Source organism: Giraffa tippelskirchi, chromosome 7 (assembly GCF_054371585.1).
Source record: "Giraffa tippelskirchi isolate mGirTip1 chromosome 7, T2T-mGirTip1v1.2.pri, whole genome shotgun sequence".
Taxonomy (NCBI): Eukaryota; Metazoa; Chordata; class Mammalia; order Artiodactyla; family Giraffidae; genus Giraffa; species Giraffa tippelskirchi.
Window position 1 is genome coordinate 17,450,867 of NC_137281.1, and position 24,805 is coordinate 17,475,671.

Below are 24,805 nucleotides of genomic sequence, written 5' to 3' on the forward strand. Positions count from 1 at the left end.
TTTTTCTCCTTTACCGTCTCTTTTTTTTTTTAGCTGTTTGTAAGGCCTCCTCAGACAACCTTTTTGCATTTCTTTTTCTTGGGGATGGTCTTGATCACTGCCTCCTGTACAATGTCACAAACCTATGTCCATAGTTTTTCAGGCACTCTATCAGATCTAATCCCTTGAATCTATTTGTCACTTATATAATCATAAGGAATTCGATTTAGATCATACCTGAATGGTCTAGTGGTTTTCCCTACTTTCTTCAATTTAAGTCTGAATTTGAAGAAATAAAGTTCCCAATAAAGTTCCCAAATTTCTCAAATTTGATGAAGAGCACATGAATCTATACATTTATGAAGTTCAACCAACTCCACGTAGGATAAACTAAAAAAAAATAAATTCAGTCTAGACACATTATAATCCAACTGCCGAAAGCCAAAGAGAGAATCTGAAAGCAACAACAGACAAGCAACTCATCACATACAGTTGGCTCTGTAGTTATGTAAAGTTGCTATGAACACTGAATTCAGTTCAGTTCAGTTCATTCACTCAGTCATGTCCGACTCTTTGGGACCCCATGAATCACAGCACGCCATCAGCAAATACTAAATCAGTACTCCTAGAAGACATGCAAAGTTAAGATCCTGTAAATGTCTGGTCAAAACATTTTCACCAACCAGTTAACATATAACCTTGTTTTATGTTTCTATTTAAAGATACCTTAGTTAACATATATTGTTGATTCATCAACATTGAACTCACAGGCAATAGCACTGTAACTCATGTCTAATCAAGCTCATCAAACACATGGACCTTCTCTGTTAGGTACATCACAGCCTTCCTGGGCTTGGGAACACTAGAGAGCACTTCAGCAATATACTCAGGGGCCATTTTAAACAGTGAGACTGCCAACAAAAGGTATAAAAATGCAAAAAACGTGGCACTAGATAGACTATGAAAAGAATACTTGTTTGTAGTCTGAGAGCTGAAATGAGAAGGCAGAGCATCACCCTGTTCAACCCCAGCTGGGGGTGTGCATGTTGGGCAATTCAAATTTTTTGCCACTTTGCACATGTCTACAACTGACCACAAGAGCTCTGCAAGTATTTATTTTGTGTTGCAAATAAATTTTAGCCAGTAAGCTAATCTGCAAACACAGGATCTGAGATTTATGAGAATCTATGTGAGGATCAACTTTGTATATAATACTACTTCAAACACTTGTATTCCCAGCATAATGGAGTGTTCCTCTTCTTAAAAATATAATACACAAAAACATCAATCTGTGAAACAAATAATCAGAGGGTTACTGACCATCTTAAAAGACACATAGAGAAAAAAAAAAAAAAGACACATAGAAGCTCCTTTAAGTAGTGAACCCCAGGATATATTTAATGTAACAATTCAACTACTTCATTATGTACAGCCTTTCAGGATTTCATTGTGATTTTAAAAGGCTCAAGCCTATATATTTAAGGTATAATCTATCTGACAAATTAGAAATACATAATTTATAGAGACAAATTTATGCTTTAAGAGAACAAGTACAGACTTGCCTGGTGGTGCAGTGGATAAGAATCCATTTGCCACTGCAGGGGACACAAGTTCGATCCCTGGTCCAGGAATACCCCCATGCTGCAAAGCAACAAAGCCCATGCACCACAAATACTGAATCCATGCTCTAGGGCCCGTGAGCTGCAACTACTGAGTCAGTGTGCCACAACTACTTAAGCCCGTGAGCCTAGAGCGTGTGCTCCACAAGAGAAGCCACCACAATGAGAAGCCCGAGCACCACAAGTAGAGAGAGAACCTCGACTTGCCGCAAATAAACAAAACCCAAGAAAAGCAACAAAGACCCAGCACAGCCAAGAAATAAATTAATTTTAAAAAAGAGAGACAACAATTACATTTGGAGAATCATCTACTCCTTTTCCCCCCTTCTAGAATCCATTATTTAAAAAATAAAATTTGTAAACACTAAACAAGCAGAGGAATTGTTATTATTCATTACACTTTTTATTTTAGTGCTAAACTCATGGTGAACATTTTTATAAAAATGCCAATGGATATTACAACTGCTTAAAGAACAACTTAACAAGTTAAAATATACATTAATATCTCACTGACTGGTTTGCATGTAGCTGCTTCACCAAAGATGATTACTTCAATCAAAAAGACAAACAATAACAAGTGTTGGTGAAAATGTAGAGAAACTGGAACCCTCATACACTGCTGGTAGGATTGTAAAAAGTATAGCACTTTGGGGAACAGTTTGGCAGCTCCTCAAAATAAGTACAGTGTTACCACATGACCCAGCAATTCCACTCCAATGTATATATTCAAGAGATGAAGAATACAAATTCACACAAAAACCTATACATCGATGTTCACAGCAGCCTTATTCAAAATAATGAAAAAACAGAAACAACACAAATCTCTTATCAATTGATACATGAATAAACAAAATGTGCCACAGATATACAATGGTACATTAAATATATATTATGCACATATAAAGGAATGAAGTACTGATACATGCTATTATAAAACATGCACAAATTTTGAAAACACTGTACTAAGTGCAAGAGAAGCCAGACACAAGAAGCTACATATTATATACCCTGACTGATATGTAATGCCCAGAATAGGAAGATCCATAGAAACAAGTAGATTTATGGAATGGAAAGTCACTGCTAATGAGTACAGGGTTTCTTTTTAGGGTAATAACAAGGCTTTGAAGTTAGATAGTGTGACTGTTGAACAACTCTGAATATACTATAACACATATGGTATGCGAATTATATCTCAACAAGGCTATTATTTTCCCTAGGTAACTTTTCATTTAACAGCAAAAGGTACATAATAAGAAATAAGTTTTGGGGACTTCCCTTGCAGTCCAGTAATTAAGACTCCAAGCTCAGGACTTCCCTGGTGGCTCAGTGATAAAGAATCCACGTGCCAATGCAGGAGACGTGGGTTTGATCCCTGATCCAGGAAGATCCCACACGCCTTGGAGCAACAAAGCCTCTGCACCACAACTACTGAGCCTGTGCTCTAGAGACCAGGAGCCACAACTACTTAAGCCCATGTGCTGCAACTACTGAAGCCTATGTGCCCTAAAGCCTGTGCTCCTCAACAAGAGAAGCCACTGTCATGAGAAGCCTGAGTATCACAGCTGGAGAGTAGCCCCTACCCTCCACAACTAGAGAAAAGCCCATGCAGCAACGAAGTCTCAGTACAACCAAAAACAAATAAATAAATAATTTTTTAAAGTGACAAAATCTACACTTAAAAAAAAAGATTCCAAGCTCCCAATGCAGGGGGCATGGGTTCAATCCCTGGTCTGGGAACTAAGATCCTGCATGCCACAACCAAAAAAAAACAAGTTTTCCAGGGATACCTTTAATGCCAGACTTAGCTTCCTTTCCATACTTCAATTAGAAATCTGAATTTAAATTTGGCAACTGCAAATCTGGGAATGTGGGTATCAAAAAGGCCCTTAAAGATCATTTAATTTAAGCCCTTCAATTCAGATGAAGGAAAAAGATCTCAAGGTACTAAATGTCCTGCACTAGACTGCACAGTACCTGCATCTTTACTCCCAGAACTCTAAATGCATATGGAAGTGTTCTATTCAGCACTATCCTTGTTAAGCTATGCTACAGGAACAAATCCTGAAAGGAGTGGCCTAACCTAAGATGATTTATTTCTTGCTCACATAACATTCAATGAGGGTCTGGCAGCCCTTCAGCTTGTAGGGACATCACTGGAACTTGCATTTGCCACAGTCACCTTAGCACAAGGAAAGAAACCCATATCCACTCTTCACTGCCTCCCAATATGAGTGACACACATCACTTCCCAACATAAGTGGCACACGTCACTTCCCTTTGGTCAGAATTAGTCACATGTGCTAGTGTAACTGCAAGATAAACTGGGAAATGTAGGGGGACACATGGAATATTAGTTAAGCAATACAGTTGGCCACAGTTGGCCACCCAGCCCAGCTGTGGCTTGCAGTTTTTACCAGATGGTGAAGAGCAATGCTGATTCCACAGAGTAGAGACTGTTTTGCAATTTGGTGTCCCTACAACTGCTGTCTAGAGGCCAGGTGATTCTCACACAGGCTGCTTTAGGACACAGCTCTCTGTTGTGTGCATGCATGCAGGGTGGGGGAGTAGAAGGAGGTGGGGAGGGAAAGGTCACAGATTCCTTTTAGAAACTGATGACAAAACACTCCATAGTCAAACATGTATCCAAAACACCAGAGTTTTCCTTCAGTTTTGGATTTGGAGTCCCAGGTAAAGAACCACCTGCTGTTCACACTCCCCATGCTTCCCTTCCCTTCCCTACAGAAGAAGGCTACATAGAGCTGGAGGCAGCAGGTGACTTCATCAAAACTGCATTTAGGGTTGGTCCAGCAGATAACCAAACAGGGGAGGCCAAAGGCTCAAGTTAACACATTCCAGGGAACCAAAGAGAAATACATACTGGACCCTTTGTGATTTTTTTTTTTTGCTTACTTTTTAATGTGTTTGTTTGGTTGGTTGTTGGCCATGCCGTTTGGCTTGTGGGATCTTAGTTCCCCAACCAAGGATTGAACCTGTGCCCCCTACAGGGGAAGCACAGGGTCCCCAATCACTGAAGCACCAGGGAATCTCCATACTGGACCCTTTGAATCTATATCACGGCCTGTGCACCTATATTCTCAAGGTGTGGTCCTCAGGTCATGAGCATCATAGTTGAATTGTTAAAGACCAAAAGGTGCAGGACTTCCCTAGTAGTCCAGGGGTTAAGACTCCACACGCCAAGGCAGGGGACAAGGGTTCGACCCCTGGTTCAGGAAGATCCCACATGCCAAGGAGCAACTAAGCCCATGTACCGAAACTACTGAAGCCATGAGCCCTAGAGCCCCTGCTCCCCAACAAGAGGAGCCACCACAATGAGAAGCTTGTGCACCATGACTAGAGAAAGCCCATGTGCAGCAACAAAACCCCAGCCTAGCCAAGAGAAAAAAAAATGAAGACCAAAGATGCATCTGTATTAGGATTGCTACTGCTACTGCTAAGTCACCTCAGTCGTGTCCAACTCTGTGCGACCCCATAGATGGCAGCCCACCAGGCTCCGCCGTCCCTGGGATTCTCCAGGCAAGAATACTGGAGTGGGTTGCCATTTCCTTCTCCAATGCATGAAAGTGAAAAATGAAAGTGAAGTCGCTCAGTCGTGTCCAACTCTTAGCGACCCCATGGACTGCAGCCTAACAGGCTCCTCCATCCATGGGATTTTCCAGGCAAGAGTACTGGAGTGGGGTGCCATTGCCTTCTCCGTGTATTAGGATAAGTCTGTCTATTAGTCACATCAGTGTTCAAGGAGTGGTTATAATGCCCATTGAACATGTTATTAAGAATGGCAAAAAAAAAAAAGAATAGAAAATTTTAAGCAATTTTTGATAAGATCCCATATTAACATTAACCTTGTTAGACTAGGATGAAAAGAAAAAGCCAACCATAGCTTAAGGACTGCCTTCTCTGACATTAAAATTAGAATATCCCTCTTAATGGAATGACTGTTAAAATGCTGATTCCTGGGGTACATTCCAAATCTAAAGAATATATCTTTGGAATTAGGAGCAGAAAAAAATATGCATTTTTTACAAGATTCTCAAATGGTTCTAGACACATACTATAATTTGAGAACAAAACTGGTCAGCTAAAAACCTGCTGAAAGTCACAAGGATAAGGACATCTGAAGATGCAGACTATATAAACACTACTTATGGCAACTCATGTATTTCATCAACATTCCTACTCATTCAAAAATCCAGAAAAGGACTTCCACTTCCATGTGATAAATGATTCTATTTCTTAGAACCAAGGGGCTGGTGGGACAATTCAATGAAAACTTCTGCTTGTATCATAACTGCTTCTAACAAAACCATTTTAGTCCCACAGTTAAGGCTGGGGTTCTTCACCAGACAGAACAAACAAGACCCTTAAGAAAATAAAAATTGGCTTCTACTTATTCTTAATAGATTTGGTGTTCCTGTGCTGATCTTTGCTGTAATCAAAACTAGACAGTGTTGAATTCAAGAAGTATCATGGAATTGAAATACCATTCAAGTCCTATCATTTTCAAATGGGACTTTGCCAGAAACAACATGCAAAGAAGGTGGTGACACACATCTAAGGAGTCGTCATCATGGCGGTCATCGTAAGAGCCCTTCACAAAATGTTGCTAGAAGCTCGGTGATAGGCATGCATGAGGTTCATTGTATTATCTGTTCTACTGTTGTACATGATCAAACACTTCTGTAAATAAAAAGTTGAAAAAGGGTGACACAGTAAATAAGAATCCAACTGCCAATGCAGGGGACGTAGGTTCGATCCCTGGTCCAGGAAGATTTCACATGCCATGGAGCAACTAAGCTCCTGTGCCACAACTACTGAGCCTGTGTGTCGCAACTACTAAAGCCCGAGCGCTAGAGCCTGTGCTGCACAACAGGAGAAGCCACTGCAATGAAAAACCCATGTACAGTGTCAAAGAGTAGCCCCTGGACATCACAACTAGAAAAAGCCCATGTGCAGCAACAAAGACCCAGTAAAGCCAAAAACAGTTTAAAATGCACACAAACATGTATGTAAGCATGGGGATACATCCCTTCCTTTTTTAAAGTGCTTGTCTTGCTGTTTTTTGAAAGCTTTCCCCCTCTATTTATCTCCCTGAAGGGCTAAAATATGTTCAATCCATTTAAGGACATTTCTGCTCTGTATTTTCTTGAAAAGAATTTTCACTGGGAAAATATTCACCATTTATGAATCCACTATTCATGCTACATGGAAATAAATGTGCATTGTGAAAGACCTCAGAAGTTAGCTGCAGCCAAGACTTGAAGATTTGTGTTGTATTCCTAAGTTTTAATGCTGCCTAAGACTCTCAAACACATAGTAGAAAAGGACATTTTAGTAGATGTCACATCTTTTCAACACTACAATAATTTGCAAAAACTCTCAACAGATTAAAATTCAACTCAGACCTAACTACATCTCTTAAAACATTCCTTTCTGTAATCAAAGTCAGCAGCAATTTGTAATTCAACCAATAACAAAGAACAGGCTTGAAACTAGACAAAGTTAAGTATAAAAGGGTTTTCCTCGTGGCAGAAACCAACACAATATTGTAGAGCAATTATCCTCCAATTAAAAATAAACAAATTTTTTTAAAAAGGGTTTTCTTATACCCATAACTGATAACATTAAAAAAAGTGGTCACCCTGAGAAAACTTGAAGAGCTTCCCTTCAGAGAATGTAGTGGAAAACTGTGGCCTCGGGGCAGACTAACTGGGTGGGATCCTGGCTCTTGCCACTTACCAGCTATGTGACCTTGGGCAAGTTCCTTAACCTCTCTGTGCCTCAGTTTCATCGTCTGTAAAATAGGGATAATAACCGTAACTACTGTTATTGAGTTAAATGAGTTTATACATGTAGAATAATGTCTGGCACATATTAAGCATTAAATGTTTGATGATCCTATTATCATTCCAATAAGCGAAAATAAGTATGCCTTATTATTCTGCTTGTCTGAGAAAAAGTTACTGACAAGAAAGGTCTTATAAAGTCACCTAATCCCTTAACTGAGTAGAAATCTCTGTATTCTAGAGTGGGTGGTGTCACGTTTCAATGATGTGATAGCTATTATCTGTGAACACAGAGAACAATTTAAAATCCATTTCAGTCATTAAGCCAATAGAGAAAAAGGAGTGAAAAACAGTCCTATTGTCAGAAATGGGGCTTCCCAGGTGGCACTTGTGATAAAGAACCCTCCTGCCGATGCAGGAGACCTAAGAGACTCAGGTTCGATCCCTGGGTTGGGAAGATCCCCTGCAGGAGGGCATGGCACGCCACTCCAGTATTCTTGCCTGGAGAATCCCATGGACGGAGAAGCCTGGAGGGCTACAGTCCATAGGGTCACACAGAGTCAGACAGCACTGAAGTGGCTTAGTGCTCACGCAGCACTCAGCACGCACTGTCAGAAATGGTATGGCACAAAGCAGCTTCATTCCCAGATGACAGGCTAAATAAAACAGGCACATGTGCTTACCTGCCCACCTTGCTCAAATCCCAAAGACATAACAGTAAAGATATTCACAAGGGAATCAACATAACAGTAATAAGAACAGCTAAGGGATACAGTCTATTTAAGTGCTGGTCACTTTCTAGAAGAAGAGAGGAAGCAGAAGAAATTGTACGACAAGATAAACCAGAGCAGAGCTAGACATTTCACAGAACACGTAAAGCCAAAGGCAGGTGGAGAAGCAGAGCCCTCCTCCAGGAAGAGCTGGATAAATGCCCAGCTTTGAATCAGCAGGTCCAGTCAGGAGTGGGAAATAGGTTCATTTACCTGGTCTCTTCCATATTGCTCACTCCTGGCCACTGAATCAGCCAACTCCTATTAGTGGTACAGAAAAGGGTTATTTCAAGTTAAAACAGGATCTTGACTGTATCTCTCTGGTCAACAAAAGAGAAGAGAGACAAATAAAAAATCAAAGAAATAAAAGTTTTTTAATCCTTCTATTAAATTTGAATCATGATTTATCTTTTTCTTTCTAAAAAGTACATCTTTACTTTACTGAAAAGACTTAAATTCATATCTCAGTTGCAATTATCTCTCTTAATACCATTTCCTCCCACCAACTAGAATGAGAACTCCTTATAGAAATGGCCGATTCTTGGGACTTCCCTGGTGGTACAGTGGATGCCAACGCAGGGGACACAGGTTGGATCCCTGGTCCAGGAAGATTTCACATGCCATGGAGCAACCAGGCCCGTGGGCCCCAACTACTGAAGCCCATGTGCCTAGAGCCTGTGCTGCACCAGAGAAGCCACCATATGAGAAGCCCCTGCACTCCAATAAGGAGTAGCCCCCACTACCCCACAACTAGAGAAAAGCCCATGTGCAGCAATGAAGACCTAATGCAACCAGAGATAAATAATAATTTTTTTAAAAAAGAAAGGAATCGCTGATCTAGATCTGGGGTCAAAAACTAAAAGATAAGCCCAGGAATTTTTATCCGGCCAGAATTAGGGAACCCATTAAATACTACCCAGCCCATGTCCTAGGACTCAGAGTCAACCTGAAAAATAAGCTCTATTCATGGCCAAAAGTGGTAGAATCTAAGAATCGAAAGAAAAACTCTTTTGGCGTGAAATTCCCTAAATATATAAAAATCAATGAGTTTGGACTTGGCAATGATTTCTCGCATATGACATCAAAAGCACAGGCAACAAAAGAAAAACTAGACTAATTTTACTTCATCAAAATTAAAACTTCTATACATCAAAGGACACAACTGGCAGAGATAGCTCTGAGTAAAAAGATAACCCAAAGAATGGGAGAAAATATTTGTAAACCATATATGTGAGAAAGAATTAATATCCAGAATATAAAAAGAATTCATACAACTCAAAAACACATATGCAAACAAAACAATTGTCAAATGGGCAAAGGACGTGAATAGACATTTGTCAAAGAAATAAACAAGTGATCGATAAACACATGAAAGAATACTCAACATCACCAATCATTAGGGAAATGCAAAGCAAAACCACAATGAGATACCACTTCATATGCATTAGAAAGACTATTATCAACAGAAAAAGTAACACGGAAAACAACATGTTGGCAAGGATATAGAAATTGAAACCCTGTTCATTGCTGGTAGAAATGTAAAATGGTAGAGTCACTTTGGAAAACAGTATGGCAGTTCCTCAAAAAATTAAACATACGTTAATAACTAATTACCATATGATCCAGCAATTCTACTGAGTATATAAACAAAAGAACTGAAAGCAGGGACTCAAACAGATATTTGTATACCAATGTTCATAGCAGAATTATGCATAATAGCAGAAAGGCTGAAACAAGCCAAATATCCATCAATGGATGAATGGATCAACAAAATGTGGTATAACCATATAATGGAAGACTTCCCTGGTGGCTCAGATGGTAAAGCATCTGCCTACAATGCAGGAGAACCGGGTTCAATCCCTGGGTTGGGAAGATGTCCTGGAGAAGGAAATGGCAACCCACTCCAGTATTCTTGCCTGGAAAATTCCATAGTCAGAGGAGCCTGGTGGGCTACAGTTCATGGGGTTGCAAAGAGTCGGACACAACTGAGCGACTTCACTTTCACTTTCAACTTAAGAAGGAAGGAAATTCTGACACACACTTCAATATAGATGAAACTATTAATCCATGTGGCAATTGACCTCTTACTTGTCAGACCACAGATCTACAGAAACTTGGCAGTGGTTGCAATACCTGTAGTCGTAAGACAAAGTGATGTGCGAAAGAAGGCAGAGACCATGGTAGAGGCTTTACTTTGGAAGTAAAGTCACAGCTAAATAACAGGATCATCAAGCACCCTGTTTCTCAAGCTCATGCCTGAGATGGGTAAAGAATGCATTATTTCTCTGGGGAGACTGTCCTTCATCTTTTTCTGTTTATAGCATCTTTTACCATACACATACACACGCATGCTTTTCCCTCATTTCTCTATATGTTCACCTGTTCTTTTACAGTATCAGGTTTTACAACTTCATCTACCTTGTCCAAACTGATGATCAAAAATAGATGAACTCTTTGAAGAAGATATACAAATTGCCAACAAGCACATGGAAAGATGCTTAACATCATTAGCTGACGGGGAAATGCAAATCAAAGTCATGAGATATCACTTTACAACTAGGATGACTGATAAAAATACAGTCAAAACAAGTGTTGGCAAGGATGTGAGGAAACTGGAATCTGTGGAAATATAAAATGGTGCAGACACTTTGGAAAAGAGTCTGGCAGTACCTCAAAAGGTTAAACATAGAATTACCATAAGACCAAATAATTCCACAACTATGTATATACCCAAGAAAAATGAAAGACGTATGTCTACACAAAAACCTGTACATGAAGGTCCAGAGCAATATTATTCATAATAGTAAAAAAGCAGAAACAACCCAAATGTGTAACAGCTTAGTGGCACAGCCATATAACGGAATAATACTCTTCAGGCATGAAAGGAATGAAGCATGGGGATTCCCTGGTGGTCCAGTAGTCAGGATTTTGGTGCTTTCACTGCTGGGACCTGGTTTTCAACCCCTGGTTGGGGAACTAAGATCCCACCAGCCGTGCCAAGCAGCCAAAAAAAAAAAAAAAAAAACCCACAGGAATGAAGTCCTGATACATAAACAGCATAGATGAGTCTTAAAAACATTACACTAAGTGAAAGAAGCCAGAAACAAAGTTCACAAATTGCATGATCCCATTAATATGCAATGTCCAGAACAGGCAAATCCATTGAAACAGAAAGTTGATTAATGGTTGCCTAGGGCTAGGGCATTTGGGAAAAACAAAGAATGACTGCTAATGAGTACAGGGTTTCCTTTCTTTTTTCCCCCAGCATTTCTTTTTGGAGTGATGAAAACGTTCTGAAATTGTGGTGGTAGTTGTATTAACTATGAATATACTAAAAATCATTAAATGATACACTTTAAGTGAGTGAACTGATGGTGTGTAACTTACATTTTAATAAAGCTGTTATTTAAAATAAAGATGACGACTCCATAAACAACTCCTTCAGAGAAAACAGAAAAATCTCTGTCCTCTCCAGTCCACAACAATGTAAATCTAAACACCCACCCTTGATAATGTGGGGACACTTACAGGAAATCAGGGAGGTAAGTGAAGTTATTGTCCATGAAGTTCAAAGTCCAACCATTTCCATGGTGATGGGTTTTTTTTGGTCAGTCAGAATGACACAAGCCATATTTAGAAATGCATTCCAGAAAAACGCTTTGAAGAATTTTATTCCCAACATTCACAAATTTAAAGTATCTATTCAGACAAGAGAAAATGTCCAGAAGATCCAGTTCTTAGCACTCTCTCTCTCCTTAGGACTCTATTTTTTTTGGCTCACCTTCTGCTGTCACATTAAAAAGAGTGATAGACAAAGATGCTAGTTCTCCTTGCTCTCCTCCTGTCCCTCTGGCCATTCTTAGTCACCTCTCTGAGTCACTGACAGAGCTGAAATGCTGTGGTTCCTCAGAGCTCTATGTTGTGCCCTGTCTGTTTCTAAGATCAACAAATTCTCACTGGGAGGATCCCCAAACCCATCTCTCTCGCCCCAGTCTTTCTCTTGTGCTCCATATTCCAAATATTCAACGGCCTAGTGCACAGGTCTTCAAATCAAATGTCCAGAACCAACTCTCCCCAGTCTTTCCATGTTCCTTCCCTGTCTTGGTGAATGGCATCACGATTAACCTACATGAACAAGCCAGAAACCTGAAGTTATATTCAATTAATCATTTAGTCATGTTCGTTCTGTCTCCTTAACATTTTACAAGCCTTTTCTATTTTCACTGCCAATCCAAAGTTCTAACTATCTTTATCTCCTGCCTGAATTATAGAGGAGCCTCGTGAGCGATCTTCCAAATGCCTGGACTGTTCCTCTCTGGTTGCTGTGTGATTAATCATCCCACTCTCCCGCTTAAAACCGATTACGGCTCTCCATTACCTTCCCAGCTTTCTCCCACCTCCCCCAGCCCATTTCTGCCTAGTTTGTGCCTGTGCCATTTTTCCTCTCACCATCTACCCACTGAGCTCCTTCTGCATGGATAAGTCTCCTGGCTTACTCTCACTCCTCCTGGGATGTCTGATACGTCACCTCCTTTGGGAAGAGACCTTGACAAAGCCTGAGGTAGGAGAACCTACGTGTGCAACCAAAACATCCTGTTTTTAGCCCTGTCTTAGCATCATCTTTGCTATACTGTAATGCACTGCATCACAACTGCCAGCTTCCGGTGTTTCTCTGCCACCTCCAACCAAGATCACTGAGCTCATTCAAGATATTCGAGGGTGCTAAGCACTTTGTAAACATTCAACAGCTATTTGCTGAATAATTAGTTCATTCTCAGTATTTATTTAACGGCTATTTCTATACAGCATTCATGTGGTCAGCCTTGCTAGCCACAGAGGCAGTAAGCTAAGTGCTAGATAGAAGAGTCCACTTGAAGAAGAAAAAACAAAAGCTGACAAAATGGCATGTTCACCCAAATTCTCCTCAATAAAACTGATCATTAAGTGACTACAATGTGTCAACCATTATACCCAGAGCTTTGGATACATAATTTCATTTAATGTTCACTAGAACTGTAAATGTGAGGACTTCCCTGGTGGCTCAGATGGTAAACCGTCTGCCTACAATGCGGAAGACCTGGGTTCAATCCCTGGGTTGGGAAGATCCTTTGGAGAAGGCAATGGCAACCCACTCCAGTACTCTTGCCTGGAAAATCCCATGGACGGAGGAGTGTGGTAGCTTACATACAGTCCATGCGGTCGCAAAGAGTCCGACAGGACTGAGCGACTTCACTTTAGAACTGTAAAAGAAAAACAACTGACATTAACTGAGTGGATACTAAGTAGCAGGCACTGTGCTACACACTTCACATTTGTTACCTCATTTGTTACCTAATTACCCTGTGAGGTAATATAAGAAGCTGAGTGAGTTCTTTAGGTTCCTGCCACACTGGTGAGGTAAATAGTCCCCAAAAGTGCCGGTTTGCACCTGGGGGACCTGCCACTAGCAGCAGAGCTCTCCATCACGACATTACTCTACCTCTGTCAATTATTTAGACTGAGACATTCTGTTTATTATCCTTAGGAGATGGTTTCATGTTATAGGATTCTTGACAGGAACTGGCAGGAAGTTGAGCTGGAGAGATGATAAAAGAGAAAAGTTGTCTCTCTTTAGGAGATGATACCCATATCCATTGCTGATGACCCAAATTCAACTCTCCTGGGACTAGACTCCTAACGACATGTTACCCAGTCGTCCTTCTATCCCTTGGTCTTCCTCCTGTGCATTTACTGCCTTGATATCAACCCTAAATGTATTAGCCCAGATGGTCCCTATCCTGTTCCCTTTCCTTACAGTCTCTCACAGCATTCAGTTCTGCCAATTGTGATCACCACAGTTCACAGTTCAATCCCGGTCACCTGATCTACACAAGCACTGCATAAATGTTGGCTATTGTTACTGTTACATCCTAAATGCCTGTTGCTCTCTCCCTTACACGAGCACTGTTCAGCTTCCAAAGAACTAGTCTTCAGAAGCGAGCATTTAAGACCAAGAAAGAGTATCTTCTATGAGGACTAGAAGCCAAGCCTCCAGATGCTCCGGCCCCAAGACCTTTCAATGAAAGCATAATAGATAGACAATAGCAAAATCTAAGTAGCAAGCTAAAAATGCATGAGAATATCAGATACTGGAATAAAACTAACAAATAGCTCCAATTCCACGGGACCAAACATTCTATTTTATCTCATTTCACAAAATTAGTAAGTCAGCACTCAATCTTTTAACATAGTGGCTCTCAACAAGTGAAGACGAGGCTATACATAAATACATACGTACACACTCTCACTCACTCACTCACTCACAAACACAGACATCCACCCAGGGGACATTCTGCAATGTCTGGAAACACTTATTGGTTGTTACAACTGGGAGAGTGCTAGTGGGTAAGGCCAGGAATGCTGCTAAACATTTTGCAATGCACAGGACAGCCCCCTGTCCACCTAAAGACAAAGAATAATCCACCCAAAAGGTCAATAGTACTGCTACTGAGCAACTCTGTTAAACAAAGTCCTTCCATGTTCAGGTACCTAATGTATAAGTTATTTCTTTCTGGGAAGAGGATACAAACTTCCCCCATAAGTTAAGCCACAATAGATACATTTCAGGTATCACTGGAAGAGAGGCAGGTAAATGCTAAATACCTGGTTGAGAAATCAAATGCTGGGAGTTGGGAGAAAGGAGAGCACTGTAGAGGCTGAGGCCTTGTCAAAGATCTCAGAGCAAATGGGACTCCTCACTTCACTTCAAGCCTGCCAATCGAGGCCCCCCCAAATCCAGCATCACCCCCTCCAGCCTCACTTGCAACAGGTCCCTTCCACTGACCCTTGGCTCCTGCCACACTGTCCACCCACAACAGCTCCTTCTCCACAGGGCTACTATGTCTCAGTGTTACTACTGGAAAAACCCCTCAACCACTTCCCAAAAGCTCTGCCCTCCAGCTGAGAAGTACCCAGTTTCCCCCAACCCCAGGCTGAGGAGGACACGTCGTCATCTCAACCCAATCACCCAATCATAAGAGTGTGTTTCTATGATTCCTGTGGACAAAGGTGGAACATGCTTTAAGGGACTTCTCTGGTCATCTAGTGGTCAAGACTCTGCACTTCCACTGCAGGGGATGCGGGTTCAAACCCTGGCCTGGGAACTAAGATCCCGCATGCCTCAAGATGCGGCCAAACAACAAACTTAAAAAAATAAAGAAAATGTTTGCTCTCTTTTTTTTTTTTAAAGCCCTAAAGCCTTGGACTTCCCTGATAGTCCAGGGGTTAAGACCCCGTGCTTCCATTGCAGGGAACACAGGTTCAACCCCTGGTCAGGGAAGTTCCACATGCCATGTGGTATGGCCAAAAATAAATATAAATAAATTAACTAAATTTTAAAAAAGTCCTAAAGTCTTGCTCTCTGCCACCTAAAATCAGGACTTAGCAGCTGCCAGGCAGGAGCTGCCTCATTTCCTGTAGTTGCTCAGTAAAAATAGGAAGTGGGAGAGGAAATTCACAAAGCTGAAACAAAAGTAATCACTGCCTAGCTTCCTGAACACAAATCACTGAGCAGGGAGGGTATCATTAAAACATGGAAACGGAAAGGGAGGCATGGAGAGCCAAGACCAGGGGAAAGGAAGTGACACTTAGGGGTCCACCAAGCCCAGACCGCTTCTGTGCCCGGGAGACTGCTCCCAAAGAAAAATACGTGCCAAACTGGGCTCTAGTTTATACAAAAAGTTTCCAAGGAATATAACCCATGTCAATTTAAAGAGTCATGCGGCAACTCCTGAAATATTAAAGTTATATCAGAGTTAAAAAAAAAAGTCAATGAAAAAAAATTTTAAGGACGCCAAGATTAAACTATATTTTTCCTGGTCAAGAAGTGGCTACTAAAACTGCTATTAAGACAGGGACTTCCCTGGTGGCCCAGTGGTCAAGACTTTGTGCTTCCACTGCAAGGGGCACTGGTTCTAGATCCTTGGTTGGGGCACTAAGATCCTGCATGCCCAGTGGTGAAGCCAAAACAAAAAGTTACTAAATAACTGACTGGTTGACAAAATCTGAAGCCCATGCTTTCCTGTATGAAAACTGAAGTAGACAGAAAAAAAAAAAAAACCCTACTAAATATACAGCTTTGTGCAGCCAAAACAAAACAAAAAGTTACTAAATAACTGACTGGTTGACAAAATCTGCAGTCCAAGCTTTCCTATACTGAGGTATGAAAATGCTAGCAGACAGGAAAAAACCCTACTAAATATGCAGGCTGGTGCAGCCAAAACAAAAAATATTAAAATTATATTGAGGTATGAAAACTCAAACAGACAGAAAAAAACTCTACTAAATAAATAGAATTTATTCATAGAATTCTAAAAATTTCTAATCATAGCTAGAATCTATCGTAGTTAAAGATACTTCTACACCTGTGTTCTCCAGCATGACTCAACCCTGTAAGTTGTGCCTGAGCGCTCTAGGCACCTAGGATGCAAAGGTTAACAGTGCTGGTGTCAAGGAGATTCTGGTCTAAAGGGGTAACACTGCTTCCACAGGGTGACACCTGACTGCCCCTTGTGCTGACACCTGCTCTAAAACAATTTATCATCACAAAACATGACATTCCTCCATAAAAACAAAGCAAGTCAGCATTAGCAGATTGTCAAAAAGCTTTTATACTCAGTAATCTACGAACAACTGATAATTTCAGTTAGAGCAGAAAAAAGAAATTTTCTAACCACAAAGGCAACAGAGTTGAAATTTAGTTTCAGAATAACACAGGTTAAAAACAAAACAGGCCAGGAAATTCCCTGGTGGTCCAGCAGTTAGGACTCTGCTTTCACTACCAATGGTGCGGGTCCCTATAAGCCGTGAGGTAAGACCAAATAAACAAAAAAATATTAGAACTTTTGAATTGTATTGGAGAAATGCTCTGAGTCAAAAAAAAAATCTGTTGAACAGAAATCTCCAAAAGAAAAGGAAATGGGGGAGGGGGTGCAAGGGGAAGTCAGAGTCTTGCCAAGAGGTTTATCTGTAAACAACTACCCCACATCTCCAAAAGGTGAACAAAGGTGGCTCCTAAATATCCAAAAAAGTTTACTCAGGGGAAACAAAGTTTTTATCTATAAACTGAAATGGTCTTGAACTAACAAAAATTTGCACATCAAAATGCACCTAAGCACTATGAAGACATTCATGACAACAAACTATGCTGCTGATGGAAATTTGAGCATAAATCAAGGAGAGGCAATAACTTTAAAGTAAATCGTTAAATTAAAAGTTACAAAACACTGATGTAATTTTTCAAATCCGATTTGTTAAAAAATATTTTTTTAACCTAGACCTATTAAAAACCTTCAGTTTTTGTTTCAGTGTGTTAGAGCACGAAAAGGCTTTGATCTACTCAGCTCTGGTTAAGTCCAGTCCAAAGTTTCCAAATTTATGTATCCATTAGAAAGTCATTCAAGAAAACTTAAAGTTCTATAGCGTGACTCATTCTTAACAACTCACACTGTGGAACCTAGTCAAAATTAACCTCCAAAGGGGAAAAACAAGTATTTATCAAGAAGCTTAAGTACAAATGGGTAAATCAAACTGTAATATGGAAACTGTTTCTCTTACTACAGAAAGGAACTATATAAATTTTAAATAAATACACTTTAGATTCAGGACAATTTCTGAAAATTTAAGGTACTCATGAAAAATTTTATCGATGGATATAATAGAAGTTCCCTCCTTTGGACTAAGAATAAAGCCTCCAATTTTCACACCCAGCAAGCCTTCCCATCTCTCAAAAAACCCCAGTAAATCAGAGTTATAGCTCAGGAGCTCTTTCTTTTCCGCAAACATTACAGCAAGTCAAATATTTAGCAGTGAGGACATTCAAGGAGCCTCCTTCTCATCTCACCCCCACTTCTTTCCGAAGCAGGCAAGACAGCCCTAGGAGGAAGACTGCAGTGGCTCATATTCTTAATTTGCAGGGTAAGATGCTCCAACATTGAGAGATTTCATGGAAACAGTTATGGCTTTGGGAGACAGATTGACCTGGATACGAAATCCTGCTCTCAGTAACTATCAGTTGAATGAATGGTATTTACTAACCCAAGGCTTACGTAAATTACTGAACTCCTGTGCCTCAGTTTCTTCAGGACTTCAGTGAGGATTAAGTCCATAAAGGACATAAAGTCAATAAATGGAAGCTACTGCTTTGAAACAGGCCACAGACCAGTGAGAGGGCAGCATTTTATCTTTTTAATTCTTCATTCTGGCCTACTATCAGTAAAAATACGAACTCCCCTCTACCCCCACCCCTACATAGTTATAACAACTTTCAAAAACATTTTTACCTTCTTGCAGTTCTGGCCTCAACTCCCAAATCCCGGCAAGAAACTGAAAGTAGTGCTGCCCTGTGTTCTCCAGAGGGGAAGGAAATCAGGCTCCTCCCGTTTCTGTGCTTACCACTCCCTCCTCTTTCAGCCCCAAACTAGAGAAAGAACAGGGGCAGTGCTAAGGAATGAATCACCTTGCATTACAAAGGACATTACAGACCAACTTAAGCATAGGTGCCTTCTCTCCTACCTTGAGATGGGGAACAAGATAGGTCCTTGTAGACTTCCCTGGTGGTGCAGTGGATAGGAGTCCGCCCGTCGGTGCAGGGATACGTGTTCAATTCCTAGTCCGGGAAGATTCCATATGCTGTGGGACAATGAAGCCTGCGCACCAACTACTGAACCTGTGCTCTAGAGCCCACAAGCCACAACTACCGAAGCCCTTGAGCCTAGAGCCCATGCTCCGTAACGAGAGAAGCCACCACAATGAGAAGCCCTCCCACCGCAACAAAGAGTAGCCCTAGTTCGCCTCAGCTAGAGGAGGCTGCACACAGCAACAAAGGCCCAGTGCAGCCAAAAATACAAATAAATAAATGAAAATTAAAAAAAAACACACACACACACACAAAACTGACAGATCCTTGTCCCTGGTGAGAGGAACCACTTTCCCCTCTCCCTGCCTAGGTTACCAGACTGCAGCTCTCAAGTCTGGGAGCCAAGCCAGCTTCCTCTTACCTGTTCTCAGGCACACACATCCCCCTCTGGGATCTGGGAGTTGGGTAGGGGAAGACTCAGGTATTTCTAGGTTCGCCAGTCATAATGACCATCTCACTGGCACCTAATCCCCAAATCATTTTCAATTAAGAAAATCTGAATTTTTTTCAGGTAATACCTAGCTTTAATTGCACAGTCAAAATCAATTTTTCACATTATGATTGTTTGCAACTACCAATTTGAAAAAGCACATATCTGACAGTGGCCTAGACACAAGGAACATAGTCAAAATAGTTTAAAAAAAAAAATCGACACCATCTAGGAATGAATCCTAGAAACAGACTCAGGAAACGTAGAGGCCTGTATCCAGGATGCCCACTGGCAGCAATGACTACAAGCACCAACCTGGAAGTAACCCACATGTACTGTATTAAAGGGTTCATTACAAAAATTACACAGGAACACCCCACAATCATGTGAAAGATCAAGGTAGAGCTACCACATTTCATCAAGCCTAAACTGTCATTATCATACATCATATCATTATTTTATATATATTAAGAACAGTGACTGGCCATGGCATTAATATATTCCAGTTTCAGGCTCCCTCAAGGCTCTTTCCTGCTTCATTTCTCTGCCTCAGTCCATCTCGGACACATATCACTCCCAGAACAAGCCACTTTGTGTTTTTGTCTCTCCTTTCACTTTTCCTAGAAGTTACCAATATTTAAGATCCACTGTTTCAATGAAACCATCTTCTGCCCCTTTAGTTCCCATGGAGCCTTTCCAGATGAACTGTGAGCGCACAGAGACAGACTGGACATACCTTCACAGTCACTTTGATGCACAACACAGGGGCACACCACGACCACCACAGCCAGAAACCCACAGCCGTCAGGCACTGTTCTAAGGACTTCACAAATAACAACTCCTTTAAGCCTCACTATAACACCAGGAGGTAGGCACTATTACTTTCCCCCTTTTCAGATAGGGTAAATTGAGGCAAAGGGAGGCTTAGGGGTCAGTGACTAGTTAAGTAGTAGAGGCAGGATGTAAACTCAAGCAGCCTGGACACAGTCCTTGCCCTTAACCTCTACGCTACATTCCCTCTCTAAATAACTGCTGTGTACAACGGACATTTAGCTTTTAATTCCTATGTTTTTTCTTTGGCCATGCCGTGCAGCTTGTAGGATCTTAGATCCTGGACCAAGGATAGAACCTGTGCCCCCTACATTGGAAGCGTGCGTGCATGCTCAGTCACTCAGTTGTGTCCAATTCTTTGCATCCCCATGGACTGTAGCCTGCCAGGCTCCTCTGTCCATGGAATTTTTCAGGCAAGAATACTGGGAATAGGTTGCCATTTCCTACTCCAGGGACTCGTCCCGACCTAGGGATCAAACTCGCATCTCTTGTGTCTCCTGCACTGGCAGTCAGATTCTCTACTACTAAGCCACCTGGGAAGCCTTACAGTGGAAGCACAAAATCTTAACCACTGGACTGCCAGAGAAGTCCCCCTATTAATTTTTAATTGATAATATAATACATGTACACCATTGAAAAAAATCATATTGTACAAAAGAGTATGCAAGAAAAAGCTAGGTCAGTCTACCAGCCTCAATTTCTGTACCGTTATTCCAACGGCAATCATTGTTTCTTTTCTATCATTCAAGAACTGTCTTCCCACTCTTAGAAATCTGTTTCATGAGTACCACCCCTCTTTTTTTTTTACACAAATGGGCACATATACACATTGCCTTGCATCTTGCCTTTTTCACTGAAATGATATTTCTCTGCACTTGATGCATTCTGCACCTATGCTGTTTTGATTCAACACTAAGACACACATATTTTCACACTTTAACCCAAAATGTTTTTATGAAGTCAGAAAATCTTGTGACCTTGGACTTCATTAGGAAACAGGAGTCACAAAAGTCTTTTAAGTGCATAGCAGATATCAAGGGTTAGCCTTATAGCAACATGCAGGCTGAATCGAGGGGCAGAGACCTTGTAGGTGATATCTGACATGTCATTTCTCTTTAACAGTAAATACCTACATCACAGGGTTATTATGAGGAGCAAACAAGGCAATATATGCAAAGCACTTCACATGACACCTGGCTGGCACAGTGAGGCTAAGGGATAGACACAGCACCTGACACAAAAGCTAGAGACTGTTATGAATTATATCCTCAAAAGCTGGCCCCACTTTCCAGCCTCATTTCCCTCTACTCCCCTATTCATGTCTATCCACCCTTCACCTTAAATATCCTTCAAATCACATACCTCAAGGTTGCTCAGCTCTACACCTCTGTAGCTGTCATGACCCTGCCTAAAAGCCAGCTCCCCTTTTGGTGGTGCTGAACTCACTACTACCCACAGTACTCAGCTCAAGACCAGCCTTCCCCTGGAAGTCTTCCTTGACAACTGTGGCTGGATTCTTTGAATAAGCAGTTTGGGAAGAGCATAGCTGTCATGACTTCCCACCTTCTGGCTCTCAGCTTTGTCAGTGCACCCAGGAACAAGGAGGTTCAGGGGGACTGATTCAGGCTATCTAAGCTCAAAGATGACTGATGTATTAACCAGAAAAGTGAAAGTCAAAGTTGCTCGGTCATGCCCAATTCTTTGTGACCCCATGGACTACACAGTCCATGGAATTCTCCAGGTCAGAATACTGGAGTGGGTAGCCCTTCCCTTCTCCAGGGATCTTTCCAATCCAAGGATTAAACCCAGGTCTTCTGCATTGCAGGCAGATTCTTTACCAGCTGAGCCACAAGGGAAGCCCAAAAATACTGGAGTGGGTAGCCTATCCCGTCTCCAGCAGATCTTCCTGACCCAGGAATCGAACCAGGGTCTCCTGCATTGCAGGCAGATTCATTACCAACTAACCTATCAGGGAAGTCCTGAAGGCCAGTTACAAACTCTGACAAGAGCTAATACTGAGCACTTACTGGGGGGCCAAAGAGGAAGGTGTTATTATTATCCCATTTCTCAGATGGGGAAACAGACCAGAATCTGACCAAATGGTCTGGATGAAGAGCACTCTCAACAGGAAATCTCCATGTAAAGTCATGTTCTAATCAAAGGGTTTTTGGATCATGGCAGCAAAGGAAAGATTCTGCCCACTAGAGGTGTCAACAGAGATGCACCCATCTGCTTGGAAGTGCAAAGACCCAGTGGAGGACTGCACACAGCTCCTCCAACCAGCGTCCCCAGACAGTACTACACATAAGTCAATTCTTCTCTTGGACCCACCAACCCAATTTCCAAAGATATCTCCCGAAACCTCTCCTTCCAGAGTCCCAGTCTTTCTTCTGAGGATACAACATTAAGTTTAAGAATCGGCCACAAACACATTCCAATCATGCTTTCTGAGGGTTATAGCTGGGTCATTCTGGTTGAACTTGAAAGTTTTCCCTGAAATTCTCAAACCTCCATTTACAAACTTCTCTTGCCTTGTATTTTTTCTATAGATAATTGATGTAACATTCATTCTGATTTCAGTCTCAGATGATCATTGATTCAATCAACAAATAATCGTTCAGGAAACACTGTGCTCCAGGCTGTGGAGATAGCAGCAGTGAACATGATGGACAAGATCTTTAAAACCTGTCTCCTGCTTCTAGGCACTTGTGATACTTGATGAAATCACTTATCTGGTTATCTTACCTAGGCCATGCCTTCCAGCTCTGTATTCCAATCTTCCAATACAGTAACTGGCCTATACTGTAAATACTCCATAAATGTGAGCTAACTAAATTCATGACTAAATTCACTGGGTCTCACTTTTCTAATTCAGGGTAGGATAATATTATGTCTGAAGTCCCTTAGAGCAAAGGTACAAGTTTAAATCAAATTATAAGGAATAGAAAGCAAATGGTAAATACAACCCAAATCAAGAAAAGAGAAGAGTTGTAATAAGTCAACTGGTAAGAACTTGAGAGTCATGAAGGACAAGCCACCTTGGGAGCAGTGAAGGGCTCCCTCACCTGGATAAAGTATGGCCTCAGAAACATGTCCAGGGGTCAGTTAGAGTGAGAAAAAGAAATTACTTGCAGCAAAGTCTGAGTTGGGGTCACCAAGTGGAAACAGGGTGAAGGGATGAAATGGGTCTCTACCTAGAAGTCACCTACTGGATGAATGAGAAGGAGCATGCACTGAGGGACAGAGGTAGAGATATTAAGCTAGGCCTTAGAAAATGCCTAGACCCTGATGCTGGGAAAGACTGAAAGCAAAAGGAGAAGGGGGCAGCAGAGGATGACATGATTAGATAGCATCACTGACTCAATGGACAAGAATTTGAGCAAACTCTGGGAAACCGTGAAGGATAGAGGAGCCTGGTGTGCTATGGTCCGTGGGGTCGCAAAGAGTCAGACACAACTTAGTGACTGAACAACAACAAAAATGCAAAATGCTCCCAGGCAGATGTGGGAAGAAGAGAGGCAAAGACAAATGAGAAAGCACAGTCACAAAGTTAAGATAATGACCACGATAGCATCAAGTCAAGAAGGCCACCAAAGAGGAGGTTCACAACAGCAAGAAAGTAGCTCACCATGCCAAACACTTATGGTCAAGGGAAATGAGAAAGCAGCAGCCACTGTGTCTATCCATTAAGGGACCATGAGAAGGATGGATTCAGTATGAATAAAGACATTTGAAGCACAACCCCTGACACATCCAGGCTTTCGGTGAACTTATACTAAGAGAAAATGGGATCTCACTTTTTCTGTAACTCCAAAAAAGCGATTCCTTATTCAAACCAACATTCTCTGTCCACCTTGGAAGGTCATCACTTTCCACTAAGCAGAAAGTCACAGGAGGGAAAAGAAGAGAGTGGACACTCAACTCATGTGATATCCCAGTCTACTAACTCTCAGAAACAGTAATTTTCCTATAGACTTGTTAGATTTGTGTGACAAAAAGCTTCCTGTGTATTAGGCTTCAGATTAGCAACAGAATAAACATTTAGCAAAAATTTCAGCTGAATCATGTGCAACTTGTTTAAAAATTTTTAAAGAGGATGCTTAAAACATGCTGTCTTCCAAAAATCCAGGGATAATTTTAGATAGAAAAATCTAGGCTTGCCAAGGGAATCTGAGAACTTTTCTATCTTGGTCTCCAATGCTAACCTACGTATTCGTGTGCAAAAATAGAGGAAGATTAGAATCTCAAATGCCAGACGGAAAAGTTGCCACAACAAACCTGAACTCTTCATATGGAGTTTGTTATCTTGTCAGTAAGAAAGCATATGAAACAGCAGTAACTAAACTTTCTATCTCAAAAAATAAACATTAAAAAAAAAATTCAAACAAGAAATACTCCCTGGACTTGTAAAGAAAAATAATTTTTAAAAATGATACTGTGAATGGAATTTTAAAAAGCATACACAAAATCTAAGTATCAAATCTGTAAGCAGTCCTTTACAAACACATACTTAGAACTTGCAGTGTAAAATATGATAAAATGGCAATTATAGCTTATTCAGTAAAATCGAGAAGGTATTTGGAAAATATTTCATATCTTAAAACCAAAACCCTATTTTAAGTAAATTAAATAGCTAAAAGAAAAACAAAATAAAACCATGAAAAGAGAAGCAAAGATGGATGGATGTTATAAATACTGGA

The 24,805-nt window shown here is 41.0% G+C and overlaps 1 protein-coding gene across 5 annotated transcripts in view; it reads right to left on the bottom strand.

Annotated features, from left to right (window-relative positions):
• The window catches only part of GARRE1 (granule associated Rac and RHOG effector 1), an 83,633-nt gene that overhangs the window by 57,598 nt on the left and 1,230 nt on the right, over positions 1-24,805 (bottom strand). The window contains exons 2-5 of one of the 5 annotated variants that reach the window (XM_081517173.1): positions 18,721-18,814; positions 18,489-18,625; positions 8,383-8,430; positions 7,353-7,407 (exon numbers count right to left, since the gene is read on the bottom strand). The exons of 2 other annotated variants lie outside the window; for them this stretch is intronic. The gene's annotated coding sequence lies outside the window, so the exon portion shown is untranslated. The remainder of the gene's footprint in view (positions 1-7,352; positions 7,408-8,382; positions 8,431-18,488; positions 18,626-18,720; positions 18,815-24,805) is intronic. 2 more of the 5 variants (XM_081517172.1, XM_081517171.1) reach the window with 2 other exon arrangements.